At 40.3% G+C, this 19,333-nt stretch overlaps 1 long non-coding RNA gene across 1 annotated transcript in view; it reads left to right on the forward strand.

Annotated features, from left to right (window-relative positions):
- Positions 1–4,142: 4,142 nt before the first annotated feature.
- The window catches only part of LOC125880932 (uncharacterized), a 138,265-nt gene continuing 123,074 nt past the window's right edge, over positions 4,143–19,333 (forward strand). The window contains exon 1 of the long non-coding RNA XR_007448171.1: positions 4,143–4,198. This is a non-coding gene — a long non-coding RNA (uncharacterized LOC125880932). The remainder of the gene's footprint in view (positions 4,199–19,333) is intronic.

Below are 19,333 nucleotides of genomic sequence, written 5' to 3' on the forward strand. Positions count from 1 at the left end.
ACAAACACACGGTTCAGGCTAATGAACTCGTGTCACCATGCACCTTTCCCCTTTCTCTTATGAGCTCAATGTATTCTTAGTTTCGACAGTTAATTCTGAACCGAACATCCACTAACTCTCCCCACCAGTGGACAAACAAAGGGGTCCTCTTCACTAATGGTCCCCGAGGCTTCACCACTATCTATTGATCTGCTGTCACCCAATTTCTCCGTGACTTATGCCCTGCTTAATTCCCATTACTGTGCACACTGAAGCCTTATCAGGGAGAACAATAGGCTTGTTGTCACTGAGGGCAAAAATATGAGCGGGCCTGTGACAGTGTGAGCGTAAACTCATGACTCTGACTCCTCGAGCCCTCTCAGTGACCTCTACGCTCATGTGGGCTGGTTTGAGGCCCGGCGTCAGAATACTAAACTCAATCCGGACCGTTTGCAGATGAATCAGAAAATTGGATCTCGCTTGTTTCATAAAAACGAGCCCCCAAAATACAGAGGGCCGACTCCTTAGCCATAAAACTGTCGCTGTGATATGTCTCCAGCAATGATGATTCTCGGCTCCTGCATGCCCCCTCTCGTGCTCCCCCACCCGCTAGCTGCTATCTCTTCCTTTCAATTATATGTTTCTCTGCTCTTTTAGACAAAGAGTAATAAAGCTATAAATCGTGTATCCGGCAGAAGGTATGGACATTCTGTCTCTGAACTGCTGTTGAAACTGCCATAAACCACCCACAAAGTCAAAGATAAGGATTTACAGTTATTTAACATCATGCTTGTCCCCTAAATCACGCTGATAAGAGAATTAAGTGATGGCTATAGGTTCTTTGTCCTCTAGCTATTGATTTTTTTAACAGAGAGGGCCACTGCAATGTTTTTATTGAGCCTCCTATTTGCTTTAAGCTTGAGAGTGGAAATTGAGCTATTTGGATTGTTTTATTGAGCTACAGATTCTGCACTCTGAATTAATTTATCTGATAACAGAGCCTCCTTCTTGTTTAATTTCACAGTGGAAATGTTTTCAAATGTAGAGTCCCAAAACATGACGAAGATGTTGCCATTAGAAATCTGCTGTATTGGAGTCAGAATGTTTGCCAAGCAGAGGTAAATGAGCTCTTGGAAAGGCTATTGCAGCAATTGTTTTATATGGTTGAGGACAATTTGATCTTTATGCCAATTGTTTTCTTGTGTTGTGCAGCTGTAATGGTCCTCTACATTACAGTCACAATAACTGAATATATCCAGTCTAAATAGGAGTGACTGTCCCTTCTTATCCTCTCTAGACAAAACACATGACTCGATATACAGGAAGACATCCATCTATAATTGTAATTGGTATTAATATCAAATGCAGCAAATAATCTGCTTGTTAAAGCCGCCATTGTCTCACCAACCCCGGAGTATATGTCCCTCTTAGCGCATAATGCCCCAGTTTGGACAAAGACGTGTTTAGCTTAGCGGAAGTTAGTCACTTGTTTCAGCATGAAAACACTTATGTCAGTGCCTCCGAGACAGCCAAGTTGCAGCCGTTCATATTTAACGATTCAATTGCTGTTTAGCTTCAAGTTCATGACCCCGGAGCTATGATAAATGTCAAGCGCAACAATGTCCCGCTAACTAGACATGCCACTGCCAGCCAATCATTTTGTTATTGACTGGGAAAGCACAAGGCGCTGTAATGTGACTCTAAATGCTACGTTACAGTGTATCTATGTGGGTAACCATGTGGGCCGGTTATTCAGTCTGATTCAGTCATGTTCATTCGGCTCAGAGCACTGCTGTCACTTTCTACTCCAGATCATCCAACAGGCGTCAGGGCAGATCTCTGATTATGTGTCATAAATTGCGGAAATATCAGGGTGGAGGAACGGTTGTTCATTTTGAAAAAAGCTGTAGTCCTGTAGGTTTTTAAAAGCTTATCTGATCCCAAGTGGTTCATATCCTTTTTTTGTCTGATGTACCTCCATCATGAGCTCATGATGGAGGTACATCAGACAAAAAAGCACCCCTTCACTGATACCAGTCATCAGGATGGACACCAGTCGTCACTATTTGTTATATAAAACTGGATATTGTTACTTTAGGGTGGGGCGATATGGACAAAAATATCCTATCACAGCATATGTATTTTATATGTATGTAAATTTGATATCACAGTAATAGTATAAAACACAATACAGTAATTGTTCCATCAAATCAATTAAGAAATGGTAAAGTTCCTTAGAACAACAATTTGAAGTGTTTCAGTTCTGTTGTATTTACAACTTCACTCCATGTCTGCCCAAATCATGTTACCTGGCAAGGCAGATTGATATGCGAGAATCCCAACATCACATTAGAATCCAGCCCCTGGTACAGTACATAGCTGCCACGGTAGAAACATAGATGTATAAAGAGAACTGGATACAGCGTTAGAGGCAGGGCCCGTTCATTCCTATGAAAGTTGCTCAGTGGTACATGAAGCATCTCTGAGCAGTTTCCGTTTAGCTTGCTCACTCAGATGGGGATGAAATGATTTAATTGTGTGACTCTTGTAGGATTTCTAAATGATATTGGAAACATTGGATCAAACTCTGATCAATTAGCAGGGGTTGTGATGTTTAAAAAAATGTATCCACTGATTTAAAGTCACCTCTTTCACAATGTAAGTCTATGGAAAAATGTCTTTGGGCTCAGTGACATCACCTGACGAACTGAAAAGTTGTTACTCCACAGTTAGGCCATTATGTCTAATTTGCTTCAGAGCCTGGTGCTGTTACTGAGGGCTTGAGTATAAATGGTAAAGCCAAATCTCTACCAGTGGGCACATTTCTACCGTTGCATAGTATAAACTGTAATGCCCATTCTATGCCATTTTTTCATACAAGATGTGGTAATCCTGAATTGTCTATGTTGTGGTTTGGTCTCTTTTTTTTAACTTTATGTTTCCATTAGGTCTGCTCAAGTTTGCGTTTGTGCTTTCTAGCAATGTATCCTACACTTTTAGATATTTATTCTGATTTGCTTGCTTGCTAACTAGTTTTCACATACTCTAACTTGTAGCATGCAGTGTTCATATGTCACAAGGAAGGAAAAATAAACGCAACAGCCTATTTGTGTGTTTATTTTCCTCTTACACGTGGCCTTTTATATCAGCAATCGTGAATAGTTGGCATCCTACTGCTTTTAGAAACACGTGGGTCAGGTTAATGAACTTTCCTCCCCTCAGTGTATTCTTAGCGTGAACAGTTAATTATATTAATTATGTCCTAGTTATGGAAACATCAGCAGTGCAGGAAAAGACTGATTTACACCAGTACGTAAATTTGGGCACTGCGCCATTCATTTCTATTTGTTCCTATAGAACAATACACTCTCCACTCACTTCACTTTCCAACAGCTGTTAGCTTGTTTTAGAAGTGACATTGTTTATACAGTATTTGTTGAAAGCTGTTATTTCTGCCCGGGTGTCATCTTCTTTAACGTAGCCTTGGATTGATGTGATGACAGCAATTAATGAATTTAATCCTGTGTATCAAAATAGCCCTGTTTGTGTCACTGCCTAATCAACATAGCTTTCACATAAGAATAAAGTGGTGACATCAAGGCCCAAGTTGTTGATGAGTGTCATTAGTGACATTTGATAGATAAAAAAGTTAGACTAAATTTGAATCTAGGGGTCAGTGTGGTGATTGAAATCAGTATCTCTATTAATAAATTTTTTTTTCCAATAATGACATTTGACACAACATGGGAAAAGTATGAAAATCACACACAAAGTAAAAACGCTGGTGCTGTGCAGACAAAACATAAGGAAAACAATCACTTAAATATCTCAGTTTATTAGTCTTTGATCGCAACTTGTAGCCCCCAAGCGAATGCCTACGGTGAAGTTATCACATTACAACAAGCTCATTCAGTTATTATTAGTATGATTGCAGGACAACCTCATAATTAAATTTGCTACACAGCATTAGCAACAGTAGCTATATGGGAAGTCGACTCATCTAATGAAAAGTTAGCAAGTAAACATCATGTTGACTGATGTTACATGCAGCTGTTTCATTAGAAAGGAATGACATAACATGAATAAAACTTTAATACATTAACTCGACAATAGACATGACTTCTGTCTTTCTTCGACAGATTTTCATCTGCAATGGTGGTTGTCAAACAGCGAAGACAGCAACTCCCATGATCCCATGCTTCTTCACGACATCATCAAGGTAAGATTTTATTATTGTTTTGATTGACAGACCACTCACAGCAGAAATTACATACTGTGCATAAGGGGAGAGTTTGTTGTATAAAAATAATGCCAACCAATTCCAGCACTGACCCACCCTGCCCTGTGAAGGGAGGTATTTATGAGAGTTTAGATCTGCTGGGTGGGATTGCGTCACTACGTCATGCTGCTACCATATATCAATTCCAGAAAAAGCTAAAGGGCCTCTTCTCTATGTTTAGCTGTACTGCTGGGTTTTATTTTGGCGGAGGGTCATTCCATTTAGTACGTGGACCTCCCAGTTGGTCAGTCTTTGTTTAGTGCAGACTGAAGAGGGGTTAAGCAGGTGGCAAGGTGGTAACAACACTCAGACTAGTCCTTTTATTAAATATGCTTCCTTTAAACAGCAGTTATGAAGAAGACAGAATTTGTTTTGTCAACATAATGTTAGAAAATAGTGAAACATGCTCAATGTGTTTTCCCAGAGCCCAAGGTCATGTGCTCTAATGGTATGTTTTATCTGACCAACAGTGCAAAAATCCAAAATTATTCAGTTTATCATCATGTTTGACAAATAAATGCACTAAAGTCTCTCATTTAAGAAGCATGAAACCAGCAATGTTTAGCTTTTTTTGCTTAAAAAAATACTAAAACAGTTATTCAAGGATCTGAATAGTCCCCAATTAATATTCTGTCAATTGAGCTCTAGTTTTTATTGTAACTAATGTTGAGGTTTTGACTAGGAGTAACCCTATGGAGCAGTAATTTTACAAGTGAGTGCCAGTTTAGTGTGCACTGTGCTTGCTCTGCATTTTAAGTTATTCTTATTTAAACACTAATCCTGGTTAGCTTTTTAAATGCAAAAGCTTCTTCACTTGTCCGTTTTTTTAATCGTGAAAGCTACTTTTAATGTCTATGTAAGTTATTTTGACAATGTTGAGGTAAAATATAAACAAAATATTTAATTACAAAAATTATAGATTAACCTATAAAGCAAATAATTGCTAGTTGCAGCTACAGTTTTGCCCAACAGTGATGATATGCAGCCTAAATCCATCAATGATCCTGAAAAGGGTTAACTGACCAAGAGCAATTTATTTGCCCATTACCAGCTGGCCAAGCACGTTAAAGGTTTCCTGGAGATCTTTTAAAATCTTTTTAAACACTCTGCTGTTCTGGGGTGACCGCGTCTCAGACCTCCACAAAATGCCCTTTTGAGATGACCATGGCCACTGGTGGTGCTCTGCCTCATTAGTGAACTGTGGGAACAAAAGACTTAGAGCAGAGGAGTCCAAACCCACATAAATACAACGGAGCGGGAATTATGCTCAAATGTAAAACTCCCAAACAAACGAGATTGGAAAAGTCTCCGGGGCGTCTTCTAAACTTTTGCCGTTGTCATCAATCAAGAATATTGCCATGCGAGTCCATACAGGACTTGGACAAACTGCTTCTTTAAGCATTTCTCCGGGAGGCATAAAAGTGTATTTATGGTCACCACGGGCAGGTATAGAGGAAGATTGGCAAACATGAAAATCAAGTCCTCTCCTGGGTGCCATCTAGCCGTACTCGGCTGTGTTAAATCATAGATGGAAAGAACAACAGTCTGGTGGCACAACGGTCCAGTCTGACAAAGCACTGCCTTGGGCCTGCATTTTACATTCTCTCTACAGCCCGTTATTGGAGTCAATGTTTTGTCTTCATACCTGTTTTCAGCTCTGTAATGAACTTCATCTGTCTTATTCTGCACATCAATGACATGTTCCAGTTTAATGTAACCTACAGTTTAGCGTATATTACCCAATGCCAAGATTTAAGGCTGCAGAAGATCCTGTTTCTGCACTTAGCTGATGTGGGATTGATTTCCTTTACGAATATATGAATCACTGGGGTCATTACTGAGCCAGACTCTTTCATTAAATTGAGCTATATCTCCTGCGTCAACCCAGGGCCTTCGGAGAGCCCTCCACTAAGAATATACTGTACCTCCATGGGGTGAAACCACTTTGAAAACAGCAACATGTAAAGTATAGCTTCATTTATCCCACGAATGCAGAACATTGATTCTCTGTGGAGAAAATAGGTGGCAACATACTCTTGGAGCATTTTAATAATTCAGATGTATGTGGAGGGATTGTAAATACACTGATAAGTGGATCTGGTTGTTATTTGAATGAATAATACCAAGAGTGGTAGAAAATTATAAATACGATACACCTGTGTACTCATAAATGCCAGCATACATTAATGCTTTCCCAAACCCCTTTTTAATTGGGAAGCCTATAACGGATCACTGCGAGTCGCTCTCACTAGAATATTCCTCACACACACATGCATGGGCAGTATTGACTTTTCAAATAAAAAGACATTAATGTAGATAACGGCCATTTTGAATCCTCATTAGTCACCGGTAATCTAGAAACATGGGCGATATATTAAGAGCGGTGTTCGCGGCTAGTCATTAAAGGAGAAATAAAAGACAAAATAAATCCAATCTTGGAACGCCTGCGATTAATCATGTTGGCCACCACTGGCTGCCTGGCTGCTTAACAGTTTTATTGAGTCATTTATGCTGGTTTCCCTGATAATCCATTTATTCTGAATAATGCCTCGCTTCATGCTCAAAGTGCTGTGTTCAGGTGATACCGCTATAAACTGTAACATTTTTTCTTCAGTCCCTTCCCCCCTGACAAACATATAGTACAACAATTACATGTAATGGCTGACAGAAGAAAAGCAACAATTGCACATTATTCAGGGAAGCTTTTAATGAAAGTGTTAATTAAGTATATTTTCAATTATTCCTTAAGGGGCTCACAAACCAAGATAGTATCATGAATAATTTACTGCAGAGTATCTAATTAGAACTATTTTAATGTAATTTCCACAGCAGAGAATTACTAAACAAGAGGAACAACATATGCAGGAAGGTTCACTGGCATATAGCACACAGGGCTGTGCATGGCATCATGTGATGTGAGACAATGGAGCGATAAGCGATGATTAAGATGTTCCAGTGTACAACACAAGGGAGGATTGCATGCAGTTGCTGTGGAGCGTAATCCCTCTGTCCAGACTCCTGAAGTGTCCCAGACAGCTGTGTATCTGCACCTCTGGAGGCTGACAGCAGTACATAATACACACAACACGCCAAGGCCCAGAGTCACCCCACCCGGCCCCACTCGACCCCACACCAATGAGAAACCCCTGTTTACTCAGGTTTACACAGGAAAGTACTTCTGACAGAGTTTTAAAAGCAACACTTTCACATCTGATTGAGTGAATCACTGAGGATAGATGGCGCTGACAACCACAGCTAGACACCTTAATAACTTTGGGATAGAGCCGTCCCAGGGTCCCCAGGTTTCACCATAATACAAAAAGAAAATACATACACATGTAAACACATACATAGTTAAAGGGACAGTTCACCCCCAAATCAAAAATACATATTTTTTATATTTGGTGCTATTTATCACCCTAGATTGTTCTGGTGTGAGCTGTCGAGTGTTGGTGATCTTGGCTGTAGAGATGTCTGCCTTATTTCCAATGGAACTTGATGGCACATTGCTTGTGGTGCTCAAAGAAAATAAATTTGAAAAACTCAATAGCTATGATTGCATGATATCAGACAGAATTGTCAACTCCTTACACTCCGTTTCCAACTTCAGTCTGACATTGTGTCAACTCGAACCGATTTCCATGGGGGAGGGGTGTTTGATTTTCCCTAACTAATCACTAGACCAACATATCCGCCTGAATCTAATGTCATTTTCAGTCCACACTGATGCGTAGCCATGCCAACATACCTGTTTTGCTGGGCTTTAAGAGTGAAGTGGAGCAAAGTAAAACAAAGTACGATGTTGGACGATATTGAGAGGACATATTGATGTAGAACAGCCTTGATAGCAGCATCTATGTTGTCTAAAGTGCTGACCATAATTACTCCTCCTCATTTGTGTCGTTGCACCACTTGACAATGCTTGACAACAGCCTGACAGTGGCATTAGTTCTGCCTGCAGCACTCATTTTTTGTTTTTACAAAAAAAACAAACAAAGAAAAAAACACTTTTCATGTCACAATACCAGACAAATGAGTCAACTCTAAATAAATGGAGTGGGCGGATTCAAAGGCCTGGACCTATGCACCAGGAATGTCTCTTTCCAACCGTATCACCGCGCCAAAGGAAGCGTGCATCTACTGCTAGCTGACTTAGCACCACAGAGCAAGCTTACGTAACAGCTCATCCGAGGAGGACGCCATTAATGTTTACATCTCGCACTGTCACGAGCGTGAGTCTCTTGTCCGTGAGTAGATGCACGTTTCCTTCTGTGAGGTGATACAGTTGGTCGGTGTAGTTTGTTAGAAAGAAAATAGTACCAACATGAAAACTGCTCACAACAAGGTCTGTGGATTACCTTGAGTAACTGGGTCATAATTTCTGGAAAGAGTCATAACTGTTGAGTTTTTCAAATGTATTTTTTTTGGCGCTTTGAGCACCACAAGCTGAGTGCCATCTAGTTCCATTATATTGGAGAGAAGGCAGACATCTTTATGGCTGATATCTCTAACACTCTGCAACTCACACCAAAACAATCTAGACTGATAACTGTTCTTTTAACACCTGAGCTATGTCCCATCCATTCATTAGATATGTACTACATTCTTATCATTCCACTGTACTGTGATAGCAGATTGTATACAAAAATATCAACATACCTCACATTTTATACGAACAGGAAATGTGTGGAATATGACAATCTCACTGCGACTTTGGGGAGCCATACCCAATTAACCTTATGAAAGAGTCAGTAATGTGTCAAAGTCAAGGAGCACATGCCTCCACCAAGGCTGCACAATCCTTTAAATCAGTTGTTGTAATGATGAAAAAACATTTAAGACAGTTTTAATCTGAGTTTGTACCATGATATGTATTCAAAATATACATAAACAGTTATAAAATACATGGCAAGTAACAAGTGAGTGCAGTGTTCATGAGTATAGGGCAACATTGTTCCAACATACGATATCATAATGTTGAATAATTTAAAGAATTTATGGATCAACTAATCCCATGTTCCAACTAGCGCCAATATTGTTGTAATCTTTTCCCTAGTTCATGAGATATTCTGTGAAATAATAAACACAAACAGAGCGGAAAACTAACGGGGTGAGGGGCGAGAATCTCGAGGATTACCCCTTTAAGCATTCCTAATTCAAAAAAAATTCACAGCTGCTACTTTTCCAGCCAAACGTGAGTGGTCTGTTTCCGTTCGCCATTAGTAGATATGCGGTTGTATATTTAGTAATGAGGATTTTGAGTGTTCTCAGCAGCGTCTCAGGAGACTTTCTCACAAGGTCTTGACTAAAAGCCTGAAGCCTATCAAGTGTCCCACACAGCACAAGCCCTAGCACCTGACGACATGGCTCTGCAGGGAGTTTCTGCTGTCACAATAAATCAGGAACAGACAGGATACAGTATAATCATGTGGGTGTCCCGTTTCACCCGGCCTCTGCCGAATGCTTCAGCAGAATCTACACTGCACGTGGTGGCGTGGTGGTGCATACGTTGCCATACCCGCAGAGCTTGATGGTTGACTTGAGAGGAATAATCCATGGGAGATAACATACAAAGAGCCGTTGATGGTTTATGTTGCCATGCTTGTACTGTACACAATAATGTACTATACTGCCAGTAGCCCCCTTTATTTTAAAACCTCCCTTGCTTTGATAGAAGATGGAATAAATGGGATGCCTTTGAGGGAAAATAAGCCTAGAGCGTCTGTTTTATATCTTAACATGTAGCTCATACCTAAGAACTGAGGCGTTAAAGACATTTGACGATGTTTGAAAACAAAGTGTTCCACTCTGTAACCATATGAAGCCTATACTTCAAAACCAAAGTAAATTGAGCTGCCTGAACTATCAGAGCGGGGGCTCGTGCTGTGCTTATATCTGAGCTTCCTTCCCTTCATAAAGATGAATCATAACGTCTAATTCTCACAAATTACCCAAACATTATGTAGTTCTCTCATTTCCAACGCTGTTTAATCTGTGTCTGGAGTATTCGCTGTCACTTCATGTTGCAAACACTCCTTTCACTCTGGCAGTTCATTGTCTTTTGATGGGCCATAAAAGGCTCGGTTTGATGGATGATAACTCGGGGCGTCTCTCTTTGTTGTGGGATGTGACGACTGAGTGCATGTGAGATGTGAGGAGAAGACGCGGTGTGAATGGGAGATGTCATCGATGTCTTGCGCTGACACCAAGGCCTTAAGCATGGGCTTTGATCTCTGTGAATGATTGCAAAGCAAACACAAATAAAAGATTCCAGTGTGTTACAGTTTCCAGTGAGAAAGTTGAACTGTTTTTTGAACATTTTCCAAGAGGTCTCACTGATTGGCATCTCTAGAGTTAGAAATACATCCCCAATTCCAAAAAAAGTTTGGATGCTGTGTAAAACGTAAATAAAAACAGAATGCAATGATTTGCAAATCCTTTTCCACATACAGTGGAGAGAATAAGTATCCAAGACATCAACTTTTTATCCATTACACATAATTTCAATGCAACTATTCACTAGAAATTTAGACCAGATGTTCGTATTAAAGGTTCAGTGTGTAGGATTTAGGTGGATATATGGGCAGAAATGGAATATAATAAAATAAGTATGTTTTCTTTAGTGTAAAATCACCGGAAAATAAGAATCACTGTGTTTTTATTACCTTAGAATAAGCCTTGTATATCTACATAAGGAGCAGGTCCTGGAGTTGACCATGTTGCACAGCTATATTTCCACAGTAGCCCAGAACAGACAAACCAAACCCTGGCTCCAGATATAGGGCCATTCATGCTTTTGCATCAGCTACACTAGTTCACAGCCCCTCTGCAACAAGAGCATTGGAAAAATACTGATGTGTTTTTAATGTGAAACTGCTTTATTCAGTATTTCATGGTTTTAATCACTGAGTCTATTTTGGTTTGGAGAGGAGGAGACCTCTGCAAATAATTAGGTTCCTGGTAAAAACCTCCTGAACAATGAATGCTGAAGGACTCATAACCAGGAGTTCACGCTTTGCACATAGAAGTTTCAGCTGGTTGCGATCTGTAATCCTCACCACTAGATGTCACTAAGCCCCCAAATCTTACACACTGTTCCCTTAATGCAAAAAAAACAAACACCGCTGATAAAGAAATTGTGACATTTAAATCCATACAAATTATGTACAATAAACTAGCGGAATGACACAGGAAAAAAGTATCAAATATACTAAATTAAATTTATTAAATTCTTAAAGAAATGTTTGTTTGCAATGCCAGCTTCAAGACGCTTCCTACATGAAAGAAATAAATCTCTCACAGTGTTCAGATGGGATTTTGGCCCTCTCTTTAGCACAGACATTCTTAAAAGCCTAATGAGCTTGGGGGCCACACTTGTGAATCATGAAAAAGAAATTTTACTGTCAAAATTTCAACAATTTGGGGCGTCGGTGGCTTAGTGGTAGAGCAGACGCCCCATGGCTGTTGCCGCAGTGGCCCGGGTTCGACTCCAGCCTGTGGCCCTTTGCTGCATGTCAACCCCCCCTCCCCCCATCTCTCCTATTGATTAAAGGCTTAAAAATGCCTGAAAAAATATCTTTTAAAAAAAAGAAATTCAACAATTAGCGTCCTATGTTCTCAAAAACTTACTTAATTTTGTTAAAAGAAAAGGTGATGTCACACAGTGTTGAACATGTCCCTTTGCAAGCATCAAGTTCAGAATTTGTGTATATTTCAAAAAGCAATGAAGTTTATCAGGTTGAACATTAAATATATTGCTTTTATACTGTATTCAATTGAATATAGGTCAAAAAGGATTTGCAAATCATTGCATTCTGTTTTTATTCACATTTTGCACAGCATCCCAACTTTTTAGGAATCAGGGCTATACCTGCTGATATCAAGCCAGTAATGATTTAGAGGCTGACAAATTGGAAAAGGTGTTTCTAGGAGGGTAATGCATGCTCCGTCTTCTACCTGTATGTAAAACGTGATTTATCAAGAGAGAGGACGGCTCATGTCATTGCCTTCTGATCCAGTCCAATAAATATCGAGAGCTCTATAGGCCCTGGGCTCCCTGCTGACCTTACAACATCTGCTCAGGCACTTACTACTTAATGTATTAGCTGTGAGAACAGGGCAGGTGTTTTTCAGCCGTAGCCAGAGAACATGAAAAACAGATTGTGCCTCCGGTTCATGCAATTGAATTAAAATGAGTCACCACCAGCTTTTCTCATAAAATAACATCACAAATAATATTATGGCATGAAGGACAGGTGGGAATATTTCATGGGTCTGCTTGATGGTGGCAAAAAAGCGAAAAAATATAATTAATTGCAGCTCACATAAGGAATCTATTGTGAGATTCTTGGGATAAATATATATAAATCACCGCTATTAAAAACAAAGGCTTACTAAGTTTGCACTATAAATTGCTTCCCAGTATATTGCAGCCATTTGTTGTTGTTGTAGTGCAGCTCACCATGTCCACATGAGGCTCTTTGTGATTTTACTTTGATGTTTACTTAACCAGCTGAGCATAATGTGCTTCATGGCCTTTACATTATAGATTACAAAAGGATTCCTTTAAAGATCTAATCATGCTGGTAGTTAGGATCATGAGCAAACATTTACCAGCTATAAGCGCTACCTATTAAGAATTAAATATATTTGAAAGCTTACTCATTAGGGGAATCCCCAGGAGGCACTGGGAGAGATTCCTCAAACCGATTACAAAACATGTGATAAATATTGGGTATTATGTGAGATATGCTGATTACCTTCATTAGTACTAAACTGTGGGATAGTTTTTTCCTCCTGGGAACATCATAACCTGTGATCTTTAAACTGTCAGTATAAATGTTTTATGATGCAGTAAAAAGGTTGTATAACATTGGCCATATTGCATCATTTGCAAGTTATTGTAATTTTAGTTTACCTTTTTTTTAACACTAGACTATGGGGAAATAGACCAAGTATCATGAGACATCTTTCAAAAAACAATGCACATCTCAGTCAGTCAGTCTTTCTGACTTTTATTTTAGCAGCATCATATACTGCAAAGTAAAGTGGAAAATAAATCCGCTGTCCCTGCTGATCAAGCTTGCACTGTTTCCCATACATCGATTTATTTATGATGGCCGCCATAATATCAACACTGACTGGCACTTATTGATTTTTTTATTGTTTTACTGTTTACAATGGATAAAATCTTAATCCATTGTAGGGCTGCGCACAGCACATTGATTTGCTCAGCCTGCTATAACTTTCTCTGTTCATCAGAACACAAATGAGACAAGAGTTAGCTAGCTTGCGCACCTCACAACCCTTCTGCCTCATTCTCTGCTGCTAGGTAACTTTTCGCGAGGAGGAGAGCAGGTGGACGCTCCACAGATGGAGCTTCATTAGTGGCTGTAGCAACTTGAATTCAACGCCGGGATTTACAGTGGGCTGGTTCTAATCTGTGTAATGGCAGCAACAGAAAGTTTGCTGATCCTGCAGGTAGTGTGTGAGCTAGCTGAATTGGAGTTGCTGTTTGAACCACTGAAGGCCTGTGTCCTTGGATCGTCTGCCATTTTCTGCTTTCTGGCTTTGTTTTTGTTTTAATTCTTAAAATGGAAAGTACAAGTATATGTGAATCAAATTTTTCCCACCCATACTGTCTACAGTAGTACACTCACAGAAGACCAATTATAACTTAACTTGCAGATGTCTTTTTTTTGGGACATCACATGAGCAGAGTTATAGCAGTTCTGCTTGCGGCACTTTGGTGTTATATATATTGACACCGGAGGCCTGCTGCAATACAACGGCCCTTAAACAACCAGATTGGACTGAATACAGTTTGGATTCAGCCTCACTTGTGTCCCAGGACATGTGATGGATAACTATGAACAAAGGGGACTTGTAAATATCTTTAGAATCTAACCATGCAGACAGTTATGGTTGGATTTGCCCAGATTCCAATTTTGATATATCTGGCTGTGAGTTTTCTGTGTCCACTTCAATACAATGAAGTTGAACAGAAGTCTGTTTGGGATGCTCATAGCATTGAATCAAACAAGGTTAAGAGTCTATTGTAATGCTTGTGGCACTGTGAGGCTGTGCTTTAAGCTAAATGCTAACATCAGCCTGCTCACAGAACGACATTGCCAACTCTAGAGCCATGCTGCTATCGTGGCTAAAAATGAAACAGCAATTTTTTCCCCCAGAGATGGTGATGGAGTAGTTCTAAGACGTTTATATTGTATGTACTATGGGTGAACTGACGCTTTAAATAATGACCAAATGTGACTGTGATTTCCAAACAAAAGACAAAGGTAAACCTTATAACACTTCTAGGATAACTCTGGTGATAGTCCACATTTTTTAACTTATTTTCAACAAAGCCCATGAAAAGACCATTTCCTGTGTAGCCACAGCCTGATACAGCATATCCGCCTGTGCCACAGGGCTCCATTGCTCCGTTAACAGGCTGACTGAAAGTGAGAGATGGGCGAAGGTATTGTTAGGGTTAGTCTCTATGTGGGGTTTACAGACAATAACAAAAATACAGAATATCACCAAGTTATCTTAATGAAATGTCATGCTGTACCTCATCAGATGCACTTAAAACACACAACAGATTTCAATAAAAGTTGGAGTAGGGTTTGGGAATGGGCCAAGTAACAAGTGATTTGTTTTGGTGCAGATCCAGTAATTGTCAGATAGGGCACCTTTGAACATTTGCACCTACTCATTTACTTCCTCTAGACTACTGCACTTATTACCTCCGCCTATGAGGTTATGTTTTCTGTCTGGTTTGTTGGCTTGTTTATCTGTTTGTCAGCAGGATTACAAAAAACTACTGGCCCGGTTTTCATGAAACTTGTTGCAAGGGTGTAGCCTGGGCCAAGGAGGGGCCCGTTAGATTTTGGAGCGGATCTTAGTCATGGAGCAGAAAATAATTATTTTTCACTTTTGTTAACATTGCAAGGTAGGGCATTTGGCCTTGGCGCAGGTCTGCCCTCTTTGAGTACCCTTCTAGTTTGAATAATAAAATCTGGCACATGTATCCCACTATTGTCTATCAACATGATTTTTTAATGCAGATTTGGATCCTGGTGCAGTACAAAAATCATTTCTCATTAAAATATAAAATAATCTTTCTTTGGAGCCTTTTGAGCAGCATGTGCCCTCACATTGCTGTCTAGTCTATGAACGGAGTTTAGAGATCATGAACGTAGCTAAGAACGATCGTGGAGTTTGCACTTGTGTCACCTGTGTGGGAGTAACACAGACTGAAACCACATTTCAGGTCTGCTGTCAGTTGAAAATGAGTAATGTGCTGCAGACCATAGCCTCAGGATAAAGTCATATCTGAAGCAGTATCTGAAGGATATCAAAAACCCAGGATACCTCAAATTGACCCCTGTCATTTCCTTCAACAATGTATATACTTTTTTTTTTTTTTTACCCTTTTGCGTCTTTTCTCCCATATGAGCTCAGCTTTATGTTATACACAGCGATCTGCAGCCATCTGGTTTTCATTTCCTGTGAGCTTCAAGATGGTAGGAGAGTTTAAAAAAAGGAGCCTCGTTTGAACTGGGGGCTAATGTAGTCAGGATGGAATCTGTCACTCAGTCTATTGCATGTTGATGACTAAGGGCAGTTTCAGCTGTAAGCCGTCCATGATTTATGGACACTGAGTGAACTCTTGTAAGCAAAAGCCAACTTGGAGTTCAGAGCAGCAACTGGGCCCTTTTTTGGCTGCGGCTCGCCTGCGTTTTCTTTCCATTCATGCCAAAGTATTTCGCACGGCAATTAGCTCCGTCCTCATTTGGGTCTGCAGTCCCACAGGGTTAGCGAAGCCATTTATCATCCTCAGGGCTTGGAACTCCGCGGCTCCGTCTCAGGTAGTTTTTGTAAACAGTCGCTGGCCCTGCTCTTTCCATTTCGCCAAATGAGAGAGAGATACAGTAGTTTTGAGGTTCTGCCATCCATCCATCTGTCGGATGCTTTGCTTTTTCTCTACAGGTGTGAAGGCAAAAGGGAAATGTCATTTCACATGGCTCATTTGTCATATGGTAACTACATAGTTAGAGTGAATAGAGTGATGACAACATGGCCCCTTGCTTTTTTTTGGAGGGTCTGGATTTGGATTGCGGAGTGTGGGTGAGACTAAAAGTACTCTGTACGTGGCTAATGAGGAGTTTGCTGAAAAGAGAAAGGACTGGAGTTATTTTTTTTTAGAACATTAATGATATTAAGTCTTTTAGTGAGCAGAATTTATAGAGCTTTTTAATAGCGGACTTGACATTTAGCACATGTTTACACAGATACAGATGTAAGATATGTAACCTCGTTAGGCCCACATTAAAGAACTCTTCATGTTTTATGCTGATCTATGCCTTATATTGAAACTTAACTGTTGGCTCTGCTACAAGTATTTATATAGCTTCCAAATGCCTGTGGGGCGTCATTAAAACACATATTTGAGCAGGCAGAGCCATAAACATATGCTGGATGCATTTTTGTGTTCTTAGCCGAAACATCTTCAGAGGCAGCCAGGAAAATAATTGAACCACAGTATGCGCATTTTTCTATTTTCACATCTGTCCTTGGAGAGTCATTACTCTACAAAGAGCTTGCCAACTGATTCCGAATCCATCATTTGTTGAACCGATATATTGCGGTCTCTGTCACTACTATGTCTTTATCAATCAGAATTAAGGAATTAGATTAAGCTCTTTGGTTTTCTGTTGCTTAAGTGGAGTCACACTGCAGTGCAGGCCCAGGGGTTATGGGGAGTATCAGAGGGGACTAATTGTCAAGGTTATGTCTCAGCAGATGATTGATGTGAGGCCAGGCTGTTTTTGTCAGCCTGTCAGGTGGCTGGAATGTTTAATGTTCTCATTATTGGTTGCTCTGTTGTGTATATTTCTCTGTCAGCGCCGCTGAGCCATCTGAACTGCCAGAGCACTTCAAAGGCCTGCAGGTCATCCGTCTTCCTCCTGACGCCCTGAATGTTCAGCCTCAGCTGAGTGCTGGTGATTTGTTATGACTTGAGAGCCAGCTGACAGACAGGTCTCCTATAAAAAAACATGCACCCATTTCCCTTTTGTCGTGCAGTGAAAGCATCGCTGCTCCTGTAATGGGGAGGGGGGCAACTGTCACAGGAGGCTGGCACCTGACAGTTGTGTCATCTCACTAATTTGCAGACAGGATGACTTGAAGTATTTTGTCTTCCTCTTTGCCTCAGTGTGGATTTTGGTTCTGGTGTCACAGATTCTCACAGGTCACCATCTGTTGTGGAGCGCCACAGGGAACAAAGCTGAAGGGGAATCACTATATTAAGACACATTTTCATATTCATCATTAGTCCAGGGGCCGGTATACACCATGTGATGGCAGAGAGCATCATGGGAAGAATGCTGATGGCTGCAAAGCCAGTCATGCAATGAGAAGTGAGAGGTGAGACGCTTAAGACAAGCGGAGGGAAAACAGAATCCAAATCTCAATTCTTTTCCCAGGCCTGTAACAAGATTGATTGTTTTCTGCTGATCTAATTTTGGATCATACAAAAACAGTCCATTTGTCTTAAAGAAAAATGATGTGCCACATGGTGCAGATGGAATTTTTTTTTGAAAGCTGAGAGAGATTAAAGAGAAACTCTGCTCCTCAGCCCTAATCACGAGCTGTAGATTACTCTGTCGATTTAACCAGATGGCAGGCTCGATTCTGCAGGCCCTCCTGTATATTAATGAACAGCAGTCTGTTATATTTGACTTAGGTAAGTGAAATGTCCATCACCTGTAATGGTCTGCCAGCTGGCATTATGCATTTTGCACCACTTTGGGTCCACGTGGCATTTTTCATTTGCAACCTTATTGAAGGAACATTTTTGTTCCCTGCTATTTTCCATCATTGTCACTGTTCTGGTAAATATGTTTTTTTTTTTTCTCACCAGGAAGAAAAGTCCCCAAGTTGTGTCCACAGCTAATTTCCTCTCATAGGTCAAGGCAATAATTCTGGCACTAAAACTGTCGCGCTGGGCGAGGCACACAAGTTCGATAGTAACTTGATTAAGTTAGCCTGTCGACATGACTGCAAACACGGCAATACAGTATGTTAACAAACCTAATAATAGGGAGGGTGAGATAAAGTGGAGGGGATGGCTGCACAATTTCTGGCCAGTGGTGTGTCTGGTGCAACGAGCCGCTGACCTTAAAGAAGAGCTTATGTGGCTTTGGCTTGTTTTTACTTAAAGTGCAGCATTTTCTTTGTCTTCTTCCTCTGCTGGCTCCACAAAAGAATTGTATTTGTTTATGACTGTATCAGATATTCTCTCTGTGCATTTAAAGGTCCAGTGTGTAGGATTTAGGGGGATATATTTGCAGAAATGGAATACAATAAGTATGTTTTCCTTAGTGTCTAATCATCTGAAAATAAGAATTATTGTGTTTTCGTTACCTTAGAATAAGCTGTGTATATCTATATATGAAGTGGGTCCTTTTCCATGGAGTCCGCCAAATTGTTCCATAGTAGCCCAGAATGGACAAGCAAAACACTGGCTCTAGCCCCTCGTACTTTTATCGCTTTATTCACTGTATTTATCCTTTTAAATTACCTGTGGATAATTCATCTTCCAGTAAAAATTTCTTGAATGTCTGGATTTTAAGTTATCAGACACAAAAGTTGAGCACACATTAGCTGGTCCTTTGGTAGCAGCCCTACTCCGATGAACCAAACAGCAACGGAGAAACCCTGAGTTGTGCGTGAAACTGCTTTATTCACTGTTTTTACCAGTTTAAATCACTGGGTGAGTTTGTTTTGGAGAGGAGACATCTGTGGATAATTGAGCTCCCACTAAAACCTTCCTGAACGTTTGGGTCAGAAAAAGGTTAGCACACATTAGCAGGTGCTAAGATAGCTGCCTGTTTCCGACTAGCTGAACAGCATCTGGATAAACACTGTTTAGGGATGTTAAACTGATTCATTCCGTGTTTTTACTGGTTTTAATCACCTAGTCTGATTGTTTTGGAGGAAAGAGACCATTGCGAATAATTTGGCTCTGGTAAAAACCTCCTGGACATCTGGATGAGGAAAAGGTGAGCA

This window comes from Epinephelus fuscoguttatus, linkage group LG20 (assembly GCF_011397635.1).
Source record: "Epinephelus fuscoguttatus linkage group LG20, E.fuscoguttatus.final_Chr_v1".
Lineage (NCBI taxonomy): Eukaryota > Metazoa > Chordata > Actinopteri > Perciformes > Serranidae > Epinephelus > Epinephelus fuscoguttatus.